Source organism: Ornithorhynchus anatinus, chromosome 11, assembly GCF_004115215.2.
Source record: "Ornithorhynchus anatinus isolate Pmale09 chromosome 11, mOrnAna1.pri.v4, whole genome shotgun sequence".
Lineage (NCBI taxonomy): Eukaryota > Metazoa > Chordata > Mammalia > Monotremata > Ornithorhynchidae > Ornithorhynchus > Ornithorhynchus anatinus.
The window spans coordinates 33,877,139-33,895,560 of record NC_041738.1 but is presented as its reverse complement, the minus strand read 5'-3'; the positions used below and the strand labels follow the sequence as shown (position 1 = coordinate 33,895,560).

The following is an 18,422-nucleotide window of genomic DNA, read 5'->3' as shown; positions in this document are numbered from 1 at the left end:
AAAATGGGGATGAAGACTGTAAGCCCCACATGGGACAACCTGATCACCTTGTATCCCCCAGCACTTAGAACAGTGCTCCGCACATAGTAAGCACTTAACAAATACCAACATTATTATTATGAAGTGGGAGGGAGTTCCAGGCCAGAGGCAGGATGTGGGCAAGGGGACAGCACTGAGGGTTAGACGGAATTGAGGTACAGTTGTAGACCCACCCCCTCACACACACAATGGAACCCCGGTCTTGGGCCTTGGCTAGGGCCACTTTGGGGCTCTAATTTGTAGCCAGGTCACTTTAGTGCTTAGGACAGTGCATGGTACTTAACGAATCCAATCCAGGGGGCTGTGGGCCGGGATAGGAGAGATGGGTTCTAAACCCAGCTCTCCATCAGGCCCGTTGGGTGACCATGGGAAAAGCCTGTCCCTTCTTGGAGCCTTAGTTTCCCTATCTGTAAAATGGAGATGAGGGGGTTCCTGCAGTGACACTGGAAAGGGAGGGACCACTTGGGATAGAATCCATCTCACCCAAAGGTGGCCTGGTGTGGACTGGTAACGGCTAATGCTATGCGGGGACAACTCTCTTTTATCTTCCGACTCTAGTAGGGGCCATGTTCACACCCTGAATGGACTCTCTCAGCCCTCATCCTCCCACCCTCTAAACTACACCTAAATTACCCAGAGAGATCACAGCATAGACCACTCTGGGATTTCATTTCAGGAATGTGTTGGGGAGAACTTACTCTTAGCATCCCTTTTCCCTGTGCCATGGAGGATCAGAGAGTCGAAGCTGCCTCAGGGTTTAGGTGCCTGAAGCAGCTGTGTTCTACTCTCCAGAGCAGCAGCATCTTAAAATGCACATTCTTCCTGGAGCAAGGCAGAAACTCCCTTCAGTGTGTGCCTGGCACAGAGGAGCCCTTGCAGCACTGGTCAACAAGAATACGTTGCTGAACGCTTTGGAACAAGTCCTTCCCCAAAGGGTTTCTGGGTGAGGCCAGATCTCCCAGCGCAATTCCAGTTCCACATCTGTGGAGCTTCCCTGAACGGGCCTGGCCTAGGAATGAACCATTCTGGCCTTGGCCAACTGGCAAAGTACAAGCCCACTAAGTGACCTGGGGATTTCCAAAGGTTTGAAACCCACTACCCTCATATCCCAGAAAAGCTAACCCGTCTGCAGTTTTGCCAACAAGAAACAGGGCCAGAGAGGTGGCAAGTTTTGCCCGAGGGCTGTCAGACCAGAATGAGAGATGGGGTTGAGTCCCGACTCCCAGCTTGTTTCTCTAACCCCTGGCTGAAAATACACTGAGTGCCAACCACCAGCTTCTACAAGGATAGCGCCCGACAGGCAGAGACATGTCTGTGCCTGCGAGTGCGGGTGTGTGCGTGAAAGCCAGCACAAGGCTCCTGTGCCCCCGGAGCCTCCCCTGTCTCTGCCAGTCAGCCTTTGCCCAACCTCCAGTTTCCCCAGGTGCAAGTTCCACTTACCCTGAGCGCTGTCTACAGCAGCCAATCACAGCTTCGGGATGAGCTGCCACCTTAGCGGGCAACCAACTTCAACTGAGATCCCCCAGAGAGGAGGGACCCCGAAAATGTCACTCCGGATGGCTGGTCAGAGTCCCACCTTCGCAGCTCTGTGATCTTGCCTGGAGCTCCCCAGAGCCAGATCCAGAGACTCCCTACATTCTCTAGAAGGCAGGTGCGGATCAAAACCAGAGGGAAGGGGCCAGGATCTGAAGTGAGGGGCAGGGGGTGGCAATGAGGGAGATTCTGAAGGGCTGCTTGCCGTGGAAACACAAAGAGCAGGGGGTTGGAAAGGAAAGTAAAGGAAGGGAGCCTGCCTAGCTCCCATGAGGGAGAGGAGAGGAAACAACCCTGAAAGGGGAGCCCAGATGTCAAAGGGGCTTGGGAAATGGCCTGAGTTGAACATCGGGACCCAAGTCTGAAAGGCACAGATGTCAGGAAATTCCAAGTCAAGAGTGCCTGCTGTGACGGTCCCCCACCCTCCACCCTCCGACCCAGTGGAAACATCCCATTCCCCATTGACCGGTCACTTCCGTGTCACATCAACCCTCCAGAGTCCTCATCTTGGCTTGGAGCCGCCACACAGTGAAACACTGGGCACTCCACTCTCTCCCAAGGACCCTAATTGCTCTGGGGTCGAGGAGGAGCAGGAGGGGAGAAAGAAGAGGAGAAAGAGGAGAAGGAGGGAGATAAAAGAAGAGGGAAGGGAGGAAGGAGGGGAAAGAAGAGAAGGAGGGAGGAGGAGAAGGGAGGAAGGAAGAGGAGGGAAGGAAGAGGAAAAGGAGGAAGAGAAGGGAGGAAGGAGAAGGAAGAGAAGGGAGGATGGAGGAGGAAGAGAAGGGAGGATGGAGGAGGAAGAGAAGGGAGGATGGAGGAGGAAGAGAAGGGAGGATGGAGGAGGAAGAGAAGGGAGGATGGAGGAGGAAGAGAAGGGAGGATGGAGGAGGAAGAGAAGGGAAGACAGAGGAGGAAGAGAAGGAAAGATGGAGGAGGAAGAGAAGGGAGGACGGAGGAGAAGGGAGGACAGAGGAGGAAGAGAAGGGAGAAAGGAGGAAGGAAGAGGAGGAGGAGAGGGAGCTCTTAGCAGCTGGAAAGAGGAAAGGAAGCACGGACTGCTTGTCAACCTCAGCTACAGTGCTGGCCACCACTGCTGCACTTAAAAACCGCCACTGCTCAGGGCTTTCAGGCAGACAGGCCATTTCAGGAACAAATAGAACCGGGTGTGACTCAAAGGCTGTCAAGCCGGGAGGGCACCAGGCACGGTTACAGAATATACCTATAAGGCCACGGGTAGGGCTGGGCCCCACAAGGACCACACCCAACTCTGGCAATCCCACAGGGTCGGCCGGTTCCTGCCTGCTGTCTCTTGGCCCTCCCCTTCAGTGTCCCCAAAGCCCTCCCGTCAGAAACTAATCTGGCCCCAAACCGGCAGCCGACAAGGAAGGAGGTGTTCGCGGGAGAAGAGGCACCCCTGAGGCAATCCGGTCAGCCAACCTCACAGGTGTGCCCACACCCCTGCCTCCCTTCACTTTCCCTCGACCAGTCGTGAGACATGAGGAGCTACCCTCAAGGGGATATAGCTAATCCTGAGGGGATTCGGCTACCCTTGAGGGGATTTAGCTACATCTGAGGGAATCTGTCCCCTCGCAGGGTCGCACCTGGAGAGTTTCCCGTACTCTACCAGTCCTGGTTATGGGACAGAGAGTCAAGCAGAGGTCTACCCATTCCATTCCTAGCTTGGGCAGTGGCTACCGAGTGGAAGGCAATCTGCTACAAGTCAAAACTCACCCATGCTGAGCAGCAGTGGCACGAGAGAGAGTCGAGGGTGGAGACTCAAGTTTACTGTGCAGAAGGGGGCAAGGGTAAACCACTTCCATATTTTTACCAAGAAAACTCTATGGATACACTACCAGAATGACTGCAGCTGGAGAGTGGAGCATTCTGGGAGAGATAATAATAATAATAATAATGGTGGTATATGTTAAGCGCTTACTATATGCAAAGCACTGTTCTAAGCGCTGGGGGGGGCTACAAGGTGATCAGGTTGTCCCCACGGTGTCGCTATGGGTCGGAAACGACTCGACAGCATAAGACAAGACAAGAGGGGATCTGACTATCCTCAAGGGAATTCGACTTCCCACTGAGGGGGACCTGGCGGGACTGAGCTGGAGGAGCTATGACCCAAGATTCTAGGGTAGGAGCAAGGGCAGAAGGAAAATCAGCAAATCAGAGCCAATTTCCTGGGCATGGGGAGGCGGGTGAGTGGCTTGCACTCTGGGTGAAACTGTAAAGTCACCCCAGACCCCAGCTTCTTCAGAGTATCTGGACCCCAGAAACGCTAATCACCTCTCACGCCTGCCTTTCCCAATCACCTGTAAACTTAGCACTGCCTTCAGAGCTCTCCACCGGCTGGTCCCAGTCTGCCTGTCTGCTCTCATCTCATGCCCATCCCCTGTGCCAGGACAGCAAGCCTTCTCCCAGCCCCTCCTCCCTCCCTTGCCTCCGAACGTTTGCCCAGAACAGACCGCGGGGACAGAATAAACTCCAGTCCTTCCTTAACACCTCCCTTCCCTCCTCTGCCTCACAACTCAAGAACCAGCTCAATACAAAAAAAGTGGCTGGGGAGGGTGGACAATCGGTTAATTTAGCAAGCAGCCGGGAAACACAGACTCACTGAGGGGTTGGGAGCTCCACCCATCACCTCCCGCCACGGAGGGTATTCTGTTTGAGGTCCCAGGCTGAGAGGAAAGAGGATCTTAGCTCCACCCCAGTGGTCAAACCCGGCCGAACCCCTCTAAAAATCGGAAACCAATGAATGGGGAGTGGTTGCAACCTGCCAGGGCAGTATTTCAGGGCTTTCTGCTCAATAGCTAAGCAGTAGCAAGAAGTAACAGATTGAGAGAACTCACTCAGGCTTGCAAAAATGTAGACAAGCCACGCCTGGTAGCCTATTGTTCATCCACCAGCCTATGACCGGGTAACAAACTGAAAGCAACCTCCAGCTTTACCGCTCACCCGGCTTCTGTCGTCACTTGCCTGAAGTGAGTGGCTACTAGCCAAGCTATCTTTGGTGGATGGGATCCCGGCTGTCTACAAGGAGCACCACCAAAGACATTACAATAGTGAAGTCGGTCAGGGCTAGCCTGCCCTTCCACATCTTTGTCCGTCTCTGCCTCACTTCATCTTCAGCTGTCACCAGGACTTCCTGCATTCCAAAAGATAACTACCCATCCTGGATGGCTGAGGCATTCACTGGCGTGGGGAGGCAGGGGACTGGACCATATGACCTGCTGAGGTTCCTTTTTGCTCTAGGATTCTGGGAAGTTAAAATTCGAGTCGCCAATCTCCTCCTTGATGATACAATGCAGTACGTTGTGCCACACATTCAATCAATGAAGGTGACCAATTCTTTTCAGCCCAATCCAAGTTGCTGCTGCAATAAACTTGTTGTGGGCAGGGAATTTGCCTATTATTATACTGTACTTTCCCAAGATCTTAGAACAGCGCTCTCCACACAGTAAGCACTCAATAAATACGATTGAATGATGAAAGTAAGTGCCCAATAAATACGACTGATTTGGATTCCCAACCCTCGAGAAGAAGAAGCTTTCCTACCTTCCTTCTTTCCTTTCCTGAGAAATTTTTTCCTTCTCCTCAAAATTAAAAATAAATCCCAGGCGTATCGCTTTCTCTATCTCACTCATTAACACCACCGGCTTCGTTCCCGGATGCAGATCGTGTGCTCCGCTCGGAGCACAGCTGGAGTGTGGAAAACCCCTGAACTCTTGCTGATCATGGAGACGAGAAACTCCACTTTATATGCAAATTCCAGGAGGGCGCTATTGCTGGGGGAGGAGGGCACCCACCTCCTCTGCCAGCCATCTCTCAGGGCCAGTAGGGTCTTGGGGAGGAAGTTGCTGGGGACCGATGGGGAGAGGCTAGCTCAGAGGAGGCGAGACCGAGCGGGGGATGCGAGGTGAGGATGCAGAGTAAGGCCCCAGCTCAGCTCTGCCTCGTGGAAACACTCTGGAGGAGCTACCCAAACATTCAGCCCCCACTCCCTGCCTGTCAGTCAACCGAGCGTCTGGAATGTTCCCTACTAATAATAATTGTGTATTCGTTAAGCACTTACTATGTGTCGGGCACTGTACTAAGCACTAGGGTAGATACAAGGTAATTGAGTTGGACACAGTCCCTGTCCCAACTCGGGCCCAAGTCTTCATCCCCATTTTACAGGTGAGGTAAGTGAGGCATGGAGAATTTAAGTGACTTGCACAAGGTCATGTGGCAAACAAATGGCAGTCGGAATTAGAACCCATGACCTGCTGACTCCCAGGCCAGTGTTCTATCCACTAGGCTATGCTGCTTCCCTGCCAGGAGAACACTGTGCTAGGAACATTGGAAGCTCCCTGCCCCTGAGAAGCCCACAGTCTAACAAGTGAATAAGACACAGATACAAATATACAACACTCATGAATAATAATAATAATAATGATGGTGTTTAAGTGTTTATTATGCGCTATGCACTGTACTAAGCAATGGGGTAGATACAAGATAATTGGGTTGGACACAGTCCCTGTCCCATATGGGGCTCACAGTCTTAATCCTCATTTTACAGATGGGGAACTGAGGCACAGAAAAATTAAGCAACCTGCCCGACGTCACAGAGCAGACAAGTGCTAGATCTGGGATTAGAACCCAGGTCCTCTAACTCCCAGGCTTGTGCTCTTTCCACTAGGCCACACTGCTTCTTCTTGGAAAGAGTGGGGAGTCCAAACATCTAAGTCCCAGGCCCTTACCCAAACTAGCTCAGAGCTGCTGCCCTCTCCTGTGCCCTCTTACTCTTGAGGGTGGAGATCAGTGGGCGCTACACTTTGCTGCTTTCAGTGGCTAGGGAGAAGAGGGGCCTGGATCAGGGGAGGGACAACTGGGGTGACTGTAAGGATTCCACATTTTGTCTCTCGGAACCCTTACTGGTTATGTAGGGAGGGAGTCCCCGAAATTTCTTCCTCCCCTGACTGCAGCAACCACCAGGTGCCCCCGGAACCAAGCGGACGTCAGGAAGGAGAAGTTGAAAAAGTCGCCACCGAGATCCTGGCGACCACAGTCCGGGCTCACCAGACAGGGGGCAACGCCAGGCTCAGAAACCTCCCGGTGGGCTCAGGAGACCGCACTGCCGATCACCCCCAATCTTGCAGCACACCCATCCCCCTTCCCAAAGCTCCCTGCCTTTAACAAACTCCCAAAACTTGGCAAGATCCAGGCAGAGTAGCTTTAACCCGCAAAGGCTGCAACGGGCACAAAGCCTCCGGGGGGTGGCTGAGTCTGGATCTGGAGCTCCTTTCTGGCAGGAAACGTGTCTACCAACTCTTGTTACAGCACACTCTCCCAAGCGCTGAGTACAGTGCTCTGCGCATATTAAGTGCTCCATAAATACCACTGATTGATGAGAGGGAGAGGACCACAGTCTCTGGTAACTAGGGGCTGGTTTCCCTTGAGGACCCGGACAAAGGCTGGTAAATTGTATGACCTCAGACAAGTCCTAATTTTGTTTTCGCATCTGTAAAATGGTGATTACACGGATTTATCTCCCTCGGATTTATACTGTGAGCCCCACGTGGGACAGGGACAGTGCCGTATCTGATCATACTGTATCTTTCTTGGTACTTAGTACGGTGCTTGACACACAGTAAAGTACTTTAATACCTCGTTCATTATTATTATTAGGCCTGCACTGGCGGGGAGGTGAGGGTCCAGAAGACCCCCGACTGTCCCCAAACAACCAAGCACCCAGAAGGTCCAGATCCAATACGATGCGATTCCTGGCTGGATTGTGGGAGGCCCCGGAGTGAGCCAGCCCAGAGGGGGAGCAGGGGGGATTTAGGGGGTGGGGAGGGGAGAGGTGGTGGTCATTCACAGGAGCCGGTGCAAAGGAATGACCATAGGAGGGAAACGCTGGGAGGGGCCCAGCTAGTGAGTTGCTCTGTCCCCGCCGTCCTCCTACGTCGATTCCTTTGCTGAAAGGAAGATGAGGCGTCCGGCTGTATAAATTTCAGGGCAAGTTCTTAATGTAATAAACAGCTTTATAATTATTCTTAAATTTATCATTAAAAAACTACGGGGAGCAATAAGCAGAGTGTCAATGGGTGGCAGAAAGCTAAATCGGCCCCTGCTTACAGCCAATCCCAGCCTCGGCTCAGTTCGCCGCTCCCTCCTTCCCCACCCCCACCAGCTCCCGGGGACCCTCTTGGGTACCTTTAAGCCAAATGCTGACACGTCGAAGCGGGAGAGAGCCAGATCTAAACGGGAACTAGGGGGATAATAACCAGCTGAGTCTAATCAAGAACCCAGCTCCCAGCTCCATCACTGCTTCGGGGACTAGCTGAACACCAGAGCTCAAAGCTTGCCTGGAAGTGTCGGGAATTCCAGGGATGGACACAAAGGGTGGAGGGGCTGGAGAGAAGGGGCAACTCCTCCCCGAGGCTTTTCCCTGAATCCCTAAGGTCCCGTCCCGCACAGAGGCAGGAAGATGAATTAGATGGCCTCTCAATGACTTTCTCATTCAAGACAAATAATAATAATAATGTTGGTATTTGTTAAGAGCTTACTATGTGCCGAGCACTGTTCTAAGCGCTGGGGTAGACACAGGGCAATCAGGTTGTCCCACGTGGGGCTCACAGTCTTAATCCCCATTTTACAGATGAGGGAACTGAGGCACAGAGAAGTTAAGTGCCTTGCCACAGTCACACAGCTGCCAAGTGACAGAGCTGGGATTCGAACTCATGAGCCCTGACTCCAAAGCCCATGCTCTTTCCACTGAGCCACGAAATAGATTCCGGACCTCTGAATAATAATAATAATGCTGGTATTTGTTAAGCGCTTACTATGTGCAGAGCACTGTTCTTAGCACTGGGGTAGATACAGGGTAATCAGATCGCCCCACGTGAGGCTCACAGTCTTCATCCCCATTTTACGGATGAGGGAACTGAGGCCCAGAGAAGTTAAGTGACTTGCTCACAGTCACACAGCTGACAAGTGGCAGAGTCGGGATTCGAACCATGACCTCTCACTCCCAAGCCTGGGCTCTTTCCACTGAGCCACGCTGCTTCTCTATTGTCTCCCTGGGAGATGGAGTGGGGAGACCAGAAGATTGTACTCAATTAGAGAAGTAGCATGGCCGAGACTGAAAGCTCGTTACGGGCAGGGAATATGTCTGTTTATTGTTCACTCATTCAATCGTATTTATTGAGTGCTTATGTGCGCAAAGCACTGTACTAAGCACTTGGGAGAGTACAATACAACAATAAACAGAAACATTCCCTGCCTACAACCAGATTACATCTAGAGGGGGAGACAGGCATTAAATTTGTACTCTCCCAAGAGTTTAGTTCAGTGCTCTGCACACATTAAGTGCTCAATAAATACAAATGATTGATTAGTGGATAGAGCACAGGTCTGAGAGTGAGCTTCATGCGGGACAGGGACCGTGTCCAACCTGATTAGCTTGTATACACCTCAGAGCATAGTACAGTTCCTGACACACAGTAAGCATATAACAAATAGAGTTATCATTACTACTAATGGTTGGATCTGGTCCTATCCTCCACCCCACCCACTGTAGAGTCTTGTCAAAGGGCTGAAAACCACAGTCACAAAATAAAATGAATTATGGTATTTGTAGCTCCCAGGTCTGGGAAAATAGGAGATGCTCTTTCTCCCTCTCCCAAACCTAGAATCTAGAGAAGATCCTCAAAGCACAGTATCGAGGACCCTTTGAAAATTAACCCTTAATGAAAAAAACAGTCTTGCAAGCCAAGCCTGGAAGCTGCTTGTGGAGAATTCAAGTGTTTTTGACATACAGTGTGAAAGGATTGTGGATGCTAATTACAATGTCTCAATGATGCCCTTCATTATCACCAATTAATATGATCCCCAGCACCCACAGAGGGCTGAACACCATACAGGATGTGTTAAAAGATCTTCAAAAGAACATGAACAGTCCTGTGGAATTGCGGAATTGCGGGGGGGGGGGCACATAAGGAATGGGGGTGACAGCAGAGGCCAGAGGGCTCTAGACAATGGAGGGAATCCTCTTCCAAGCATGGGGACTTTTTTTTTTTTAATGGTATTTGTTAAATGCTAGGGTAGAGAGAGATACAAGCTAATCAGGCTGGACAGTCTCTGTACCACATGAGGCTCAAAGACTTCATTAATTCAATCACTCGTATTCATTGAGCACTTACTCTGTGCAGAGCATTGTACTAAGCACTTGGGAGAGTACAGTACAACAACAAACAGACACATTCCCTGCCCACCACGAGCTCACAGTCTAGACGGAGGGGGGAGATGGACATCAGTACAAGTTAGATACAGATGAAGTAACTGTGATGCAGAGAAGATGTGACTTGCCCCAGGTCAAAAACAGACAAGTGGCGGAGCTGGGATTAAAACCCAGGTCTTTCTGACTCCCTGGCTCGTGCTCTACCTACTAGGCCACGCTGCACCCAAACTCCATGAGAATCTGGAAACGCACCCCAGGACCTGGGAAAGGAACCATAGGAAAAGGACTAGTCCTCTGGGTCCTGGTTGCCTCATCCTGTCTCGCGTGGCCTGGGGAAACAGAAGTTCTGTTGCCACCATCCCGGCAGTGCCTCTGGTGGCTCTGGAAAGGCAGTGGGCTGGTGGCTCCTTAATGGTATTTCTTAAGCACTTACTATGTGCCAGGCGCCGTACTAAGCGCTGGAGTGGATACACGCAAATCAGGTTGGACACAGTCCCTGTCCCATATTGGGGTCACAGTCTTAATCCCTGTTTTACAGATGAGGTAACTGAGGCACAGAGAAGTTGAGTGACTTGCCCAAAGTCACGCAGCAGACAAGTGGCGGAGCTGGGATTAGAATCCATGACCTTCTGACCCTCAGGCCCGTGCTCTTTCCACTACACCATGATGCTGTGGAATAAGGTGGGCCACACCCAGGGGATTTGTCAGCCTCCATCTCTCTTCCAGGAACCCTTCTGCGTCCAATTCCAACACTCAGCCGTACTTCCAGACGAGTCCAGGGATAAGGGCGATGGGAGGCAAGACCCCATTACCTGCTCAGTCTGTGGGAAGTCCCTGGTGACCTTAAAAGATAGGTCATCATCAGTCCAAGAAAGTTTAGTCTCCCTCCTGCCTGGAGGACTTGGGGTGGATCAGCTGGACACTTGAAGCCCCCTCCGGGTCTGTGACGTGTGACACTGCAGGATGCCCTTCATGTAAGAAGGAGGGGGGAATCTTTCAAAACTAACTGGGTACATAATGTAAGCACTCTCCCAGACCTGAAGAATGAGCTCCTGGTGAGAAAGGGTAAAGGTCACCCCGGGAGTAATAACCTGCCCAGATAAGAGTCAGTACCCTAACCCGTCCCACACTCACAACGACAACAAAAAAAAAAAAACAAACCTACTCCCCCAGCCCAGGCTGGAACTTTGCCAGGGGTACCCATAGCCTGGGCCAGGTAAACTAGGTTTTCCAGGGCAAATGGCCACAACCAGTCCATCTACCAGCACACACAGGCAGCTGCCCTGCCTGCCCTGCCACCCTCCCCTGTGGCAGGGGGTTGAGTTGGGAGGGCAGGAGGGTCATGGTTTACCCCAGGATGGCAGCGCGCGGCTACTTTTGAAATTGATTCGTTTATTCAGCGCAACTGAGTTTACCCACACTTGAACCAGAACACTGTCTGACCCTGATGATTCGACCCAGTCCACGACTCTGCTGCCCAACCCCTCGGGCCAACTCTACTGCCTGTGAGCAGGCCTCAGAGTCAGGGCATAGTCCCTGGGTTGGTTTCTCTCCCGCTGACCACCCTCCCTACACGGTAGGGCTCCCCGCTCCCCACCCTTTTACTGGACAGTGGAAAGTCACCAAAAACACGGTGACAGAGGCAGAGGAAGATGCCAGTGAAGTACAACTTGTTTTTGCCTTGGATTTAGTGTGGCCTAGTGGAAAGAGCATAGGCCGGGGAGTCACAGGACCTGGGTTCTAATTCGGATCTGCCACTTGTCTGCTTTGTGTGATTTTGGGCAAGTTACTTCACTTATCTGTGCTTCAGTTACTTCATTTGTAAAATGATGATGATGATGATTATTATTAATAGTAATAATAATAATGGTATTTGTTAAGCACTTATTATGTGCCAGGCATTGTACTAAGCACTAGGGTGGATAAACGCAAATCGGGTTGGAAACAGTCCCTGTCCCAAGTGGGGCTCACAGTCTTAATCCCCATTTTACAGATGAGGTAACTGAGGCACAGAGAAGTTAAGTGACTTGCCCAAGGTCACACAGCAGACAAGTGGCAGAGCAGGACTGGAACCCATGACCTTCTAACTCCCAGGCCTGTGCTCTATCCACTGCACCATGCTGCTGCTCGTGGATTAAGAATATGAGAGCCATGCGGGATATGGACTGTGTCCAACCAGATTACCTTGTATCTACCCCAGTCTTTAGTACAGTGCCTGGCATATAGTAAGTATTTTTTTCCCCCACGTGTTTTTTTCCAACTTCACGGAAAAGGGCTGTAAAGTGGAGGCCCCGGGCCTCCAAGTGTCCCCTGCTCCACCACCACCACCGCCCCAAGTGCTGGTTCCAGCTCCAGAGAACGAGCAAGTGGAAGGGAATTGGCAGATAAAAGCCTCAAGAGGAGAAAAGGAGTCAGATTCCACCAGAACAAACGGACCGGCCAAGCTTCACTGCCCCTTGGTCCTCGTTTCAAACCTGATCCGGAGAACAGGAAGCAGTGTGGCCTAGTTATTAGTAATAATAAAGAGGAATTTGTCTCACGATGCCCTTACAGTTCTCGGCCACTCCAGCTCTTGACTACTCCTGATGGAGCCAGTGCCGTCGGGGGGATTTTCCTGATGAAGCCAGTGCTTGGTGTGTAGTAGTACTTAACAAATAATAATAATTATAACTGTGGTACTTGTTAAGCACTTACTATGAACCAGGTACTGTACTAAGCACTGGGATAGATACAAAATAATTAGGTGGGTCACATCACATAACAAACCAACACACCCTGCCATTTTACCACAGCTGCTGCTTCTGGGGAGCGGCCAGTATCACGTAAAGAGGGTGGGAATCATCAAACCTGTTCTGCTCGGCAAGAAAAATCTAAGTTCCTTGTGGGCAGGGAACATGCTATAACTCCATTATATTGTTCTCTTCCAAGCCCTTAGTACAGTGCTCTGCACACAGTAAGCGCTCAATCAGTGGTATTATTGAGCACTTACTGTGTGCGGAGCACTATATTAAGCACTTGGGAGAGTACAGTACACCAGCGTTGGTAGAAACGTTCCCTGCCCACCAACAACTTACAGTCTAGAGGGGGAGATAGACATTAATAGAAATAAAATATGTTTGTGTACTTAAGTGCCGTGGGGTTGAAGACGGGGTGAATAAATATGATTGATTGATGGATGGATGGATTGATCACCGAACGCTGAGAGCACCAGGTACCACCCCTCAAAGGAAGTCTGCCGTCTACAAAGCTTACGGATACCCCGGGACAACAGGCCTCCTGTCCTAACATCCCTCATCGTTCCCGAAAGCACTTTGAACAACAGTTGCCTCGGACGTCTCCAGCCAATTATCCAGTCTGAAAAATACACTCAATTATTCAGATGACATTTTGGCACTTGAGGGAACCGAGACCAAAATGCACTGGGGGGTGGAGAGCTTGAATTATCCTAATCTATTGGACCCAGCCCAAAAGACCAAATACATCAACGCGATGACTTCCTGGGGAATAACCCCCACCCCCCCCAGACCAATCTGTCCCCCGAGCTAAATCCAAAACAAAAGGTTACAAATGTGGGCCCGCTATACTATCCTATCCTATAGTACATTTTTCCAACACGAACCCCTCCTTTCTCTTAGTCCCTTTCCTCTCCTGGGGTGGACACAAAGAGAGTGGTCGGGGGGAAACGTGCGATCTCCTCCAGATTTTGGAGAGGGGTCCTTCCTAAGAAGATAGGGCTGGATCTGCTTCCAAATGCCCAGCCTCTCCAGCCTATTGTTCTCATACAGGATACTAGTTGCAAGAAGGTATCGCGGCAGCGGGTACCGTGACATGGTTTTGACTACGGTATTAGCAGAGAAGACTAAAACAGGCACCTTCTCTCCCTCCAGGTCCACCCTACCAGTGACTCCACCGAAACTGCTCTCCAAAGATAGACTTCCCCTTGGTACCAAAAGAAAATGCTGGTCGGTCACAACCGTCCTCTTAACAGGTCAGCAATGGGGGGTACGGAGAGACAACAGCTCTGATCGTTGGCTCCCTCCCGCCGGCCGGTCTGCCGAGCATCGCGGCGAGCTGTTCGATAAGGAAAAAGGAGCAAACTTCTGTCCGACCCAGCTTCCCTGCTGGAAGCCGGCTGGGCTCTGAGAGAGCAAGCTCTGCTAGTTCCCAGAGATCAGATAGCCACCTCCGGCACTGGGTGGGAAAACGGCCCGATCCCCGCTGCATGGGGGTCACCGTGGCGGTCGGCAAGGGCGTCCCGAGCCTCCAGCCCCCCGGAGTTGGAAGCGGTGACCGGAACTGGCTCCAACCGAGGATTCCCGTCAGAGAGCACGAAAGGGGAGTGGGTGAGGTACAGCCAAAGGCGTTCTGGGGCAATACCAAGTTTGCAAACACGCTCTGATTCTCGGGTGACGGGAACCCAGCCCAGTCCCCTCTCCCAACCCCTTCCACCCCGGGACCTCTCCATTGCCTGGCAGGGCAGGTGGGAACGGGGATGCCAGGGTCAAGCCGGGTGGTTTGGGGTCCTCCCACCCCTCCGGAGGACCCCCGACACCCCCACCCCGGCCCCTCGATTCGGAGAGTTTGGCCCGCTTGACGCCTGAGGGATGGAGGGAGAACGCGGACGGTACTCGTCCAGCGCTTATTATGTGCCAAGCACTGTCCTAAGCGCTGGGGTGGATAACAGGCGAATCAGGTGGGGTCACAGTTCCTGCCCCACATGGGGCTCAGGGTCTCCACCCCCATTTCGCGGAGGAGGGAAGTGAAGCACAGGGAGGTTAAGTGACTTGCCCAAGGTCACACAGCAGACACGTGGCGGAGCCGAGATTAGAACCCAGGTCCGTGCTCTATCCACTGGGCCACACTGCCTCTCAAAGAGATGACCGCTGGGGAGGGAGGGGGGGACAACTGGGGGTACCGGCCTAGGAGGGGAGGGGGGGCAGCCCGGGTCGGGAGACAAAGAGGGGGCGCCTCTCTGTCGTCTGGGGCCCCGGGGCGATTAGGTCTCCCCCTGCCCCGCTGCCCTTTTGGGGCCGTGCCGACCCGTCCCTCGGAGCCGGCTCTCGGAAGAGGAAAGGGGAAGGAAGGCTCCGGACCGATCGCCCCTCCCCCCGCGGGCCGGACGGTCCCCGAGGCGGGGAGGGGACGGGGGACGGGGACTCCTGGGTCCCCAACTCGCCGGGCCCGATCCCGTCCCGTACTCACGGCGCTGGCTGTCGGGGCGGTCCCGGAGCCGGTCCTGCCCGGCCGGGCCTCAGCGCGCCATCCCCCCGGAGGGGTGGGGGGCCCTGGCTGCGGGCGCGGACCCCGGCCCGCTCCGGCTCCCGGCTCCCGGCTCCCGGCTCCCGGCTCCCGGCTCCCGGCTCCGGGCTGGGGCGTCCTTCTGGTCCCGGGGCCGGTCCCGGCGGCGATGGGGCGGCGGCGCCGGCTCCTCCCCCGGGGGGCGGGCTCGGCCGAGGCGGAGGGCGGACCCCGGAGCGGGCCCGGCTCGGCCCCCCGGCCCCTTCGGACCAAACGAGCCGGCGCCCTCCGCTCTCGGACCGACCGGCCTCGGCCCTTTCCAACCTTGGCGCCCCGCCGTTGACCGTTTCCAACGTGCGCGTTCGGAGCGCCGCCCTTGCCAACACTCCCCTTTGGAGCCCCGCCGTTGGCCCTTCCCAACGTTAGCGTTTGGAGCCGTTGGCCCTTCTCACCTCTCCCGTTTGGAGCCCCCCTCCGTTGGCCCTTCTGAACGTTAGCGTTTGGAGCCGTTGGCCCTTCTCACCTCTCCCGTTTGGAGCCCCCCTCCGTTGGCCCTTCTGAACGTTAGCGTTTGGAGCCGTTGGCCCTTCTCACCTCTCCCGTTTGGAGCCCCCCTCCGTTGGCCCTTCTGAACGTTAGCGTTTGGAGCCGTTGGCCCTTCTCACCTCTCCCGTTTGGAGCCCCCCCCCGTTGGCCCTACTGAACGTTAGCGTTTGGAGCCGTTGGCCGTTCTCACCTCTCCCGTTTGGATCCCCCTCCGTTGGCCCTTCCGAACGTTAGCGTTTGGAGCCGTTGGCCGTTCTCACTTCTCACGTTTGGAGCTCCCCCGTTGGCCCTTCCGAACGTTAGCGTTTGGAGCCATTGGCCGTTCCAAACGTTCGCGCCCCGCCGTTGTCCGTTCCCCAAACTCACGTTTGGAGCCCCGCCGTTGGCCCTCCCGAACGTTCGCGTTTGGAGCCTCGCCGCTGGCCATTCCGCACCTTAGCCTTTGGAACTCCACCGTTGGCCGTCCCGAACATTTGCAGCATGCGCCCTTCAGGCTTCACACATGCCCACCGGGCGACCCGCTGCCCTTTCCGGATTTTCACTGGACCGAATGCCCCTGGCCCTGCTGAACGGTCCCGTCGAGGACCTCGTTTGGTCAGCGTGAACCTTCTCAGACGAAGCGACCCCGGCCATCCAGACCATTTTCCACTTTAGTCCGGGAGCTGGTCCTCCCTCCCGGCTCCAAACTGGTTGTACCCTGGAGCCGTCGACACCTGAGAGTTAACTAAATGCATTTAGCGCCCAAAAGGTGGGGGGAGTCGAGGAAGGGGGTCAGTACCCTCCACATCGCATCCACATCCACATGTAGAAGGAAACCCCTCCAAATACAACCTTCTCCAACAGCCATGGAGAAGAGGAATAACTCCCTGCCCCCCCGCCAGAGTACCCTAGGGCTAAGCCCCAGCGGTGAAAAGGAAGGATAAGAATAGTGGTGTTTCTTTAGTGATTCTTATACCAAAAAGAGAGAGCCAGAAAGGAGAGAAGGAGTGAGAGATCGCTATCTTCCAGCAGAAAGAAGCCCCGTGGCTTCCCTCAAGCAGCAGACCGCTGCCACTGTTGGAAAATGGGGTAAAGAGGCCCCAGTCAAGCCCATTCAGTCACGAGGCAATTAGAGGGTCTTTGATAATTAAGAAAAGCTGGAGGGAGTGTTTTCCCGTGTGAGAGGAGGAACAGTAGTAAGAGCATTTAGCAAGCACTTTCTTTGCCGCCCACTTCCCCCCAAGGATTTAGAAGATAGAGCTACACATACTGCTATATGTAAACACACAGTTCATCTGTCTATGCCATTTTGATATATAATGTTTTAGTGTCTGTCTTTAAATACATGTGGATATATGCAGACAAAGGCTTATGTCCACACGGGCGTGTACACATTAACTCAGCTGCATATTTCTGCAAGGAAGTAGTTTATTCATGTGTCTAAATTAATGCATTTATAAACACAACATTATTCTATTGCGTGTACTTGGACATGCACAAGTTTCCCTAAATATCCCTTTCTACTCTCATTATGATTTGTATATTTATATATATGAATAAATTTCTGCACATCATTTCTCTGTACACACGTTTCTATATTTAGACGTGGCTATTTTTGTATATTCAGCCACTTAGATTCAAAGGAAACCATTCATGAGTCTGCTACTCCCTTGGTTTGATGAAATGAGGTGTTCCGAGGCCGGGTAGCAGGGAGGCCTCCTGAAATCCAAACATACCACCCCTCCGCCCAGAATAGGAAGGAGCACTGCTCTTTAGGTTGTTCCACTATCCCACAGCAGGCCCAGCTCCTGCTTAATGAGCAGCAATTACTTAATGAGCAGCAAGCAGTTCCTTCACCTGCAGTGTGCCCAAAAACCTAAACTGTAATTTTGTCATAGGCAGGGAGTGTGTCTACCAACTCTGTTGTATTATATTCTCCCAAGTTTAGTACAGTGCTCTGCACACAGTAAACAATAAATACCACTGATTGATTGATTGAACCTATAAGTTCCCCTTTCTTCAGATCAGAACACCATGCCCAGCTTCTCCTTCTGGTTCCTGTTTCAGTGGAAAACATGAGGAAGCTCAGGAAAAAGTGTTGGGAGAGAGGTTCCTTGTGGAATGTTTAAAGACACTGATTTGTTTAGCCTGAAGAGAAGGCCAGAAGGGAACTGGATTATAGCCTTCAAATTCAGGAGGCTAGTGCATGACATCCAGTAAGCAAGCATTCTCTGCTTGTCTTAAAGGCCGAGGAAGTGGAGATGGATTTAAGCTACAACAGGAGGGCTTGTGGTTAGCCAGCAAGAACTTCCTGGCAGATAATCTAGAATCATTCAGCTGGGTTGTAGTAGGAAAGCAGTGAGGTAAAGAAGAAGGGGGCAGGATGATTGAGGGCTTTAAAGCCAATAGTAAGGAGTTTCTGTTTGATGTGGAGGTGATGGGCAACCACTGGAGGTTCTTGAGGAGTGAAGAAACATGGACTGAACGGTTTTGTAGAAAAATTATCCAGACAGCAGAGTGAAGTATGGGTTGGAGTGGGGAGAGACAGAAAGCAGGGAGCTCAGCAAGGAGGCTGATGCAGTAATCAAGGGGAGATAGAATAAGTGCTTGGATTTACACGATAGCAGTTTGGAGAGGAATGGATTATAGCGATGGGGGAAGATTGAACTACATTTGTAAGGGAGGCTGTGGAATGTCCATCTTGGGGATTGTAAAGAAAGGAGCTGACAGTGATCCCTGTGGGATGATTTCGATATTTGCACAGAGAGAGGGGCGTCATCTAAATGACTTTTTGGGTTCCCTCCCAGGTCAAAGTGAAAGAGCACAGAACTAGGAGTCAGGAGACCTGGGTTGTAGCTCTGGC

At 52.6% G+C, this 18,422-nt stretch overlaps 1 protein-coding gene across 2 annotated transcripts in view; it reads right to left on the bottom strand.

Annotated features, from left to right (window-relative positions):
- The window catches only part of CPNE2 (copine 2), a 96,561-nt gene extending 81,439 nt beyond the window's left edge, over nucleotides 1-15,122 (bottom strand). The window contains exon 1 of one of the 2 annotated variants that reach the window (XM_029076170.2): nucleotides 14,999-15,122. The gene's annotated coding sequence lies outside the window, so the exon portion shown is untranslated. The remainder of the gene's footprint in view (nucleotides 1-14,998) is intronic. The other variant, XM_029076169.2, reaches the window with a different exon arrangement.
- Nucleotides 15,123-18,422: the final 3,300 nt, after the last annotated feature.